General features: G+C 43.3%; 1 long non-coding RNA gene across 1 annotated transcript; it reads left to right on the plus strand.

Annotated features, from left to right (window-relative positions):
* Positions 1-1839: 1839 nt before the first annotated feature.
* On the plus strand, positions 1840-4022 carry LOC123128678 (uncharacterized). Its single transcript, XR_006463383.1, has 3 exons — positions 1840-1988; positions 2065-2145; positions 3690-4022. It is a non-coding gene; the product is annotated as an uncharacterized lncRNA (long non-coding RNA).
* The last annotated feature ends 5347 nt before the right edge of the window (positions 4023-9369 follow it).

The raw sequence follows: 9369 nt of genomic DNA on the forward strand, positions 1-9369 counted from the left end.
CGTGGGATGTAAAATTCCCCGTGGCTTTCCTCAAGGCCCATCTGGGCGCGGGCCGAGGATGATCCATCTATGATAGTCATCATTCGATCCGATCTAGCACCTCGTTTAACAGGGCGAGACTAGCCGGATTGGCGTGTGAGATCTCTTCGGAGTCAACCTCCGTTGTGATGTTGTGGCGAGGGGCGAATCCGACCAGGATTGACTCGCGGTCTTCGGATGTCGAACTAGCGCCAAGGCTCGAAGCCAGGTCCATAGTAAGGAGGGTAAATCCGGCCGGGATCGATTCCTGGTCCGCGGATACTGAACTTGCGTCGAGGCTCGAGGCCTGATTTGCGGTGGGGAGAGCGAGTCCGGCCAGGGATGACTCCTGATCTCCGGATGCAGTGGTTGCATCCGGGCTTGAGGCCGGATGCGAGCCGACGGCCGATCCAACGATCGGGCCGAGGGAAGACCCTGAGGTCGAGGCTCCAAGATTTTCGGGCGCCTCATATGAGGCCGAGAAGCCAGTGAAGATCAAATTGCCCCGAGCATTAGCGACGTACTCCAGGTTACCGAACCTGATGTGGCACTCAAGGCGAAGTTGTCAACCTGATTGAGATGACCGGTTGAGTTGGCATGCAGAACGATGCTGCTGAACGCAAAAGGCTGGCCGGGGACGATGATGTCCCCGGTGTTGATGCCATCACCGATGATCAGGCGAGCCATCGATCCCTTGGCGATCCAATAGCAGAACTCTCAATGAAAGCACCAATATCGGTGTTAAAATCGGCGGATCTCGGGTAGGGGTCCCGAGCTGTGAATCTTGGATCAATGGGGAACAAGTGACACGATGTTTACCCAGATTCAGGCTCTCTCTAAGAGGTAAAACCCTATGTCCTGCTCGATTATATTGCTTGTGTGTATGGAGATTACAGAGTCGATCTACCACAAGATCAGATGAACTGAACCCTAGGCTAGTAGGATGATGGTTGTTGTTCTGACCCCTACGGACTAAACTCCTCTGATTTATATAGACACCAGAGATACTAGGGTTACCTATGTCGGTTACAACAAGAGGATAAACACAAAGTCATGCACGTGGACACAAGCCCAAAATTGCGAAAGACCATGCGAAAGTCGTGTAAAAAGAGCGACACCACACACTACAAAGCCAAGGCGAACACATGCTTATACCCATCGGAGTGAGCATCATAGGCTTACCAGCCAATGGACTCACCCCATCCCCGCTAACCCAAGTCACTCGCACTCGTGCCAACAAAGGGGCCACCGCAAACATTTTTTGGATTCACAAAAAAAATTGAGCTCAATAAGATTTTTCTAGATTCGTAAACATTTTTTAAAATGTATGAACATTTTATGTATCGATGAATTGTTTTTTGAATTCGTGATCATTTTTAATACATGTTTTTTATGTTTTTATTGACAAATATTTTTTCATTTCATGAAAATTGAATTCACGAACATTTTTTTGTATTCGCGAACATATTCTTGAATTTATGCACATTTTTTAGATACGTGAACATTTTTCAAATTTAAAAACATCTATTAATTATTAGAGAGTATTGCAATTCAAAACCAACAAAAAATTAAAAAGGCTGAAAAATCGCTCTGGTTTTTTAGGAAAAAAATCGTTCTGCTATCATCGCATCCTTCGGCTGGCATAGTTGTTTTTTTTAGAGAGAGAGAAGGCCGGCATAGTCGCCGGCATGTTTTGCTCGCCTCACCGCGCCGTACGCGTTTTATTTTGACAGCAACCCCGCGCCCTACGCGTTGATTAGGAGGCGCATGCTCACGGGACTAAATGGGCCGGTAGGCCCTTCAGGGCTAAACGCCTAAACCCTAGGCTACTCCTCTCTAGTCCTATTTAATCCCCAAGCCGTCCCGACATTTCACCTCTTTTTTCTCCTCTGCGGCGGCGGCGGCGGGCGATAGGGAGACGGGACCGGCCACCTTCGCCGGAGCTTGACCTCTTCGGCCTGACGTGCGAGGTAACTCTCTTTTGACCTCTCCGTTGGTCCCCAGGAGCACAACTCTCTCAATTCCGTCTCACCACCGCACTAACAGATGGAGGCAGATGCGGACGCGGACGCGAACCCGGAGCATGCCGTGCTACCCCAAGGCCACGAGGACTCATGGATTACATTTGTAAGTTGACTTAGCCTGTGCAGATTCGTTACTAGGATTAGGCTAGAGAGGTACAGTAGTAATCAACTGAATCCTTGTGCAGCTCAGGGTCGCGGACTTTTTCATGACTAGCAAATAGGCCCGTGCGTTGCCACGGGAGAAAAATAAATCAGATTATGCAAATTATGCAAGGATGAGATACAGACTTTTAAAATATCACTTCATAAAGTACATCAAAATCATGTCATGATGAGATAAGAGACTTTTAAAAAGTCATTTCAAAAACTGAAAATGTGATGGTCTCATGACGACTTTATTTCCTAAGGCGTCACAACAAAATGTTTTTTGGCTGAGCAAACTGTATTGATAGATCCTGCCTAAGGTAGAATGATGAATGATGTGTCTCGACTTTAGCTAGCGTCGTGGTGTTTTTCATGACCTGTAAAACTATAGTACCACAATAAACATAGATATGTATGGAAGTAAATTAGACATTTAGTCATTTCATATAGCTTACAAAAACTAACCCATTGAAAAATGTGTCATTTTTTTGGGGATCAACGTTGTAAAGAACACATAAATCCTTTTTTTACCCGGTGTGCGATGAACTAAATAAAATAATAAAATAACTTCTCCGGATCTATGGTTTGTTTTGTTCGTTATTTACATATCTGTTTCAATGGATCTGTTTGAATTTTTTTGATCCTTTTCTAAAATTTCATGGTCATTTTTTCCAGTTCCCAAAAGCGTGTTGAATACACAAGCATTTTCTAAGAATCATGAACATTATTTTATTTCATGAACATATTTTTAGAAATCGAGAATTTCTTTATGACATGCAAACAATTTTCTAAAAATTGCGAACATTTTGATTTCCCGACCATTTTCTGAATTCACAGAAATTTTATGATTTCTCAAAAAAAAAGCAAAACTCACAATCTTTTAAAATTTTGAAATCCCGAATTAATTTAAAGACGAGAAAACAAAAACGGATATGAGAAAAAAAGGCAAAAAAGAAATAAAAAACAGGAGTTTTTTAAATCAAGAACATTTTATGCTTTCGAGAACATTTTTGAATTCACCAATGTTTTATTTCTTAACAAAATTCGCAACCTTTTGAATTTTTGAAAATCCCTAATAATTAATGTATAGAAGGAAAATCACAAAACAGAAATGAGAAACGAACAAGCAAATTGCAAGCTGAAAAAAAAACAGACGCCTAGGCCGGCCCATTAACGCGGGGGAGGGTTCGCAAAAAACAGAGAAAATGTGGTGGAGCCTGGGATCGAACACAGGTCTCTTACCTGGAGGATTAAAGCATTAGCCACCGCGCTACACCTTCCGTTTGGTTACATGAGGATATCACTTAATAAGAACCAAATCCAGCGCAACTTTGAGAAAAACTGAACCGTTTTGTTTACTTATGGGTGGCATAGTGGGTAATTTGTATCAACTTCAGGGGTAATTCTAATGACGTACGACCAGAAGCACTATTTGCTTTATTAGTAGGGGAAGATAATAGGCGTTACCTTATGTTCTACATCGCACATCTCTTGGTGTCCCAGTCCGTCTGCGTCAACCTGACGGGTCCAATGCAGTGGTTTGTGTTTGCCGTACCTGTGGTCTCCTACCTGGTCGCCGCCGCCACTTTCGCGCTCCTGGAGGGAATTGAAGTCAGGCGTCCCTGGCTCAGGTTCCTGCACATCTTCGCTTGGACTGTGCTTATCTCTTGGCTTATCGCATGCTACTGAGAGGAGTTTATATATGCAGTATCTTGTATCACTTACTGTACTATCTCTTGGGGACCATCGAGGCTAAGTATTCATGTAGAGACTATTCATGTAGAGGCTATATATCTAGTGTTTTGCTATTTTACAGTGATTTACAATTGGGCTTCATTCAATTTTGATTCTGCTGGCCCTTGTGATGTGGATGCAGGCGCTAATGGTCAATCCTTGGTCTGAATTTGTGTTCTGAGTTCCTTAATCAGTAGTGTAGTGAGAAGGGATTGCATCCATTTATAGGAACCGTTTCTATTTTCTTGTCAATGTTGGGGATTGTTATAGCTGGGCCCTTGATTTATTGTTTGACTAAGGCAATTACATCATCCTCACAATACTTGGGTTTTATGAGACTAAATTTTGAGTTCATGTCCCTAGCCTGAAATGCTTTTCCTGCTAGTGTGTACTCTGAGAACAGAGTGACACTCTGTTGGCATGCTGCGCGAGACCCACCCAGGTTCAATTCTCGGGCTCGGTGGGTGCTCAGGTTGTTTCTGCCATAAAAACAACCATTTCTAGTTTTTTTGTCGATGTTGGGGATTGCTATTGCTATGCCCTTGATTTACTGTTTGACTAGTAGGTAATTACACCATCCTCTAACTGTAATTTCAGGGGTTCTATGGACTGTAAATTTTCAGTTCCATGTCCGTAGCCTGAAATGTATTTTGTACAGCATCCTCTGTTGGCAAGCTGTGTGGGTGTGCATGCTACCCACCCAGGTTTCTTCCTATAAAAATATGCCACCAAGGGCTAGTCCTGGTCGGTCTCTTTTTTTCTGCCAGTGTGTATTTATTGATAACTGGAATTTTTCTTGCAGTTTAATTCTAGTGTTATTAGAGTGTAATTTACATAGTAGTTGCACTGTAAGTGGTAGTGGAATTGTTAACACTATAAAACTTCAGTAGAGCAGTTAACTATAGTATTTTCTTCAACTGTTAATGTGAACTTATAGTTTAATTTTATTGTAATTTTACTGGAATTTCAGTGTAAACCATAATACTTCTGTTTGTCTTGTTGGGTTGCCAGCTCTTTTGTTACAACCTGGGGATTGTCTTTCTTGTGGTTTGTTATTGATAGTTAGAAGGCATGGCGTCCATTTATAAAAACTGTTTCTATCTTTTTGGTCTATGTTGGGGATTGTTATTGCTGTGCCCCCGATTTGTAAATTTTCAGTTCATGTCCCTTGCCTGAAATGCTTCTTTCTGTCAGTGTGCATGTGATCTTCACAACTACTCCCTCCGATTCCTAAATATAAGTCCTTTTAGACATTTCAAATGGACTACAACATACGGATGTATGTAGACATATTTTAGAGTGTAGATTCACTCATTTTGCTCCGTATGTAGTCATTTGTTGCAATCTCTAAAAGGACTAATATCTGGGAACGGAGGGATTACCAAACTGTCCGGTTTATGTTTATGTAGGAGTACTTTATATCCAGTGTGCTTTTTTCTTCCACTGTGCATGGTGGTTCATGCAATTAAAAACTGTGCATTATAACATCACATCTGTTGTGTAATCGTAGACACTGGTTCCATTGTTTAGTCAGAGTACTGTTCATTGCTGCTGCTGTAGAGGTGTCCGTTGCAGCCTGTATGCTGTGCTAGCCGTGTTGTTGCGGCTGCTGTCTGTCAGTTCCACAGTGCTCTTTTCTTAGCATTTTCCTATGGCTGAACAACTACCCTTCCTTAATTTGAATGTTATGGGATATTGAATGAATGAGCTGGTGAGTCGCACCTCTGTTCGTGAATTAGTCAATAGTTTGTTTGCAGGAATCCTAATTGGTCAGCTTCTCTGACGCTTTGCGCCAGGAAGTGGCTGGGTCTGGATTTGATCAGTATGTGGCGCTGGATGCCGAGGGCACCAACGCAGGCATGCTCCTCTTTTGGCACACGGATCCCTGACTTCCAGAAGTTCTCAATTTTGTCAAGGTTCTCACCTATGTAGCCCTATGGTGCCGGCATCTTACTAGTGTGTCGAGCAACAGAAAGCCTCGTTCCTTGGTGAACTGGTAAAACTGCACAACTCCATTGCCGGACCCTAGAGCGATTTTTGAATTTGATCAAAGGTAAGGAAAAAACAAATCAACTCTGAACCGCCGCTGGATGGAACGTGCCGGGAGTACATCTCCGATTTCAAAAAGTGGTCATCACCCTCAAACTTTGGAGCAAGAACCATGCGGGTGACGTGCAGCGGCAACTCCGGACCAAGATCCAGGGGCTGGCCTCCAGTCACGCCGTAACTGGCGGGAGGCCAGCCGTTGGATGGAGGATGTGCAGCCCAGAGCAAGCACTGTAGCAAAATCACTGCAGACGGTACTGTATGCCAATCACTGTAGCTTGGTGACTGTAGCTCGGATACAGTTCACGAAGATCCATCCGTCGATCTTTGATCCAACAGTTTGGAGAGAGGGGCCAGGCACCGTACTGTTCACCGGTGATTTGTCCACATCAAGTCACCGGATCTCAGTCTGGCAACTCCATATTGTCAATGAGATTATTCTTCAGCTTTGTTTTGTGGCGATTACTAGCTAAAGAATAAGCTGAAATTTATTCTTCAGCTAGACACTGCCCAAGATTTCCTGCCTCTCCTGGCGGAGGAAAGTGTACTGCACTCCAACCGAACCTGGCCATATGGGTTGTGCATAGAGCAATTCTAGCAGACCCCGCATTTTGCCGACCCGTAAAATGTGTTTGCAGATCGCACGGGGGCGGTTATGTAGGCCGAAATTTGCGGCGGCAGACTAGAAACTGCAAACAAACCCCTAAATTTTTAAAAAAGTTGTTTTGCGCGAGAAATTTAAGCAACAGCTTGCCGGAGCTCGCTCGCATACATGGTTCTTCTTCGCATAATAAGTTCATACACGCCATATACATACATAGATACTTGTTGCTTAAATTTGGAACGGCACGACACGTGGATACATGGATTGGGATGGACGATCCTTCCATTGCAAAAAAAAATCGATCTAGCTGGCCAAATCAAATCAATAAATTGAAGAGAAATACAAAATTATGATAATCATGCATAAAATAGTTCAGAAAAACTCAAATAATATTCACAGATAATTTGATCATAAAACTTACAATTCATTAGATCCCAACAAACACACCGTAAAAAACTGATTACATCGAATAGAACTCCAAGAATATTGAGGAGAATATTGTATTGAAGATCAAAGAGAGAGAAGAAGTCATCTAGCTAATAACTATGGACCCATGAGTCTGTGGTAAACTGCTCACACATCATTGGAAGGGTAGCAAGGTTGATTTAGAGCCACTATGTGATTGATTCCCTCTCCGGCAGAGTGCCAGAAAAGGCCTCCAGATGGGATCTCTCGGGAACAGGAGCTTACGGCGGCAGAATTTTTTTTGGTGGCTCTTTGTTGGTTTCTCGATTTTAGAGAATTTATAAAGGTGGAATTAGGTCCAACGGGTGAACGTGGGCCTCATGAGCCACCAGTGCGCGCCTACCCCCTGGGCGCGCCCTGGTGCCTCATGGCTCCACCTTCATCTTCTGGCCCTCTCCCGAAGCTTACGTGGTCTCTTTTGTCCAGAAAAAAATCCCAAAAAGTTTCGTTGCATTTGGATTTCGTTTGGTACTCATATTTTGGAAACCCAAAAACAGGAAAAAAAACAGCAACTGGCACTAGGCACTAAGTTAATAGGTTAGTCCCAAAAATGATATATAATTGCTTGTGATTGTATATAAAACATCTAAGATTGATAATATAATAGCATGGGACAATAAAAAATTATAGATACATTAGAGACGTATCAGCACCCCCTCTAGCCCTCTCTCTCCTCCTAGTTCTAGATTGGTTCTAGTCTAAATATAGTTCTAATTTTCTCTAGTCCATATAAAAGAGAAGCCACGTGAGGTTCTCTTCTCCCTCCTCTAGTTCTCCGGTGACGCAAAGCTCTAGACGACAAAGCACTGCTGGGTCGTGAAGCCCGTACGCGTGCAATCTATAGAGAGGTCATGATTTTGGTCTTCAATTTGAGGGGCTTCAACAACAATGTACACCAACTCTTCTTCCGCTGCTACTCAAAGTTGGTAACAATCCGATCTAACCTCTATATGCATCTTCATAGTGATCCATGATCTTGATCGTAGGTCGATTTTTGTTTTATTTTCTACTATGTTTCCCAACAAGGCCCAGGGAATTACTTTCAGTCCCGTGAAGACTAGAGTCTCATAGAACCGGGTCGTGATAGCCCCGCTCAACCGGGAGGTGCCAGTTTCCTCCCGGTAATAGACAACCATGCCGCCTACATATCTTCATCAAGATACAAGACAATATGAATCTTCCCCTAAAAGCGGTTATGTCCCCTCTCTGTTGGCAAGCTACTTGAGAATGGATGCACGCTTGCTGACTACAACATCCAGAAAGTGTCTGTCCTCCACTTTGATCCTGGCAATGTGATGGAATGCATATTTTGGTCAAGACATGTCCTCAAGATATAGATCTTTGTGAAGACACTCACTCGCAAGAACATCGCCCTAGAGGAGTCATTTGATACCATTAAAAATGTCAAGACCAAGATTGCTTCACAGGTGTACCCAAGAACCTGTTGTCGGGACCCTTCTGCAACGTGTGTGCGACTTTGTCCCGCCAACAACTTCCTTAGCACCATCGCCTCATTGACAGCTCTTGCCTCGACAATGACCCATCAACTTCACTTGGCGTGACTGATATGTCTCCAACGTATCTATAATTTTTTATTGTTTCATGCTATTATACTATCTGTTTTGGATGTTTTATATGCATTAATATGCTATTTTATATTATTTTTAGGACTAAACTATTAACCTAGAGCCCAGTGCCAATTTCTGTTTTTTTTCCTTATTTTTGAGTTTCATGGAAAAGGAATACCAAACGGAGTCCAAACAGAATAAAAACTTCGCGATGATTTTTCTTGGACCAGAAGACACCCAGGAGACTTAGAGACCAAGTCGGAAGAGCCACGAGGCGGCCACAAGGGGGGAGGGCGCGCCCAGGGGGTAGGGTGCGCCTCGTGCCTTTGTGGGCCCCTCGTGACTCCCCTGACCTAATTCTTCCGCCTATATATTCACATATATTCCCAAACCACCAGAAGCATCCACGAAAACACTTCTCCACCACCGCAACCTTTTATACCCGTGAGATCCCATCTAGGGGCCTTTTTCGGTGTCCTGTCGGAGGGGGATTCGATCACGGAGGACTTCTACATCAACACCATTGCCTCTCCGATGAAGCGCGAGTAGTTTACCTCAGACCTACGGGTCCATAGCTAGTAGCTAGATGGCTTCTTCTCTCTCTCTCTTTGATTCTCAATACAAAGTTATCCTCGATGTTCTTGGAGATCTATTCGATGTAATACTCTTTTGCGGTGTGTTTTCCGAGATCCTATGAATTGTGGATTTATGATCAGCTTATCTATGAATATTATTTGAATCTCCTCTGAATTCTTATATGCATGAT

Source organism: Triticum aestivum, chromosome 6A (assembly GCF_018294505.1).
Source record: "Triticum aestivum cultivar Chinese Spring chromosome 6A, IWGSC CS RefSeq v2.1, whole genome shotgun sequence".
In the NCBI taxonomy this organism is placed as follows: Eukaryota; Viridiplantae; Streptophyta; class Magnoliopsida; order Poales; family Poaceae; genus Triticum; species Triticum aestivum.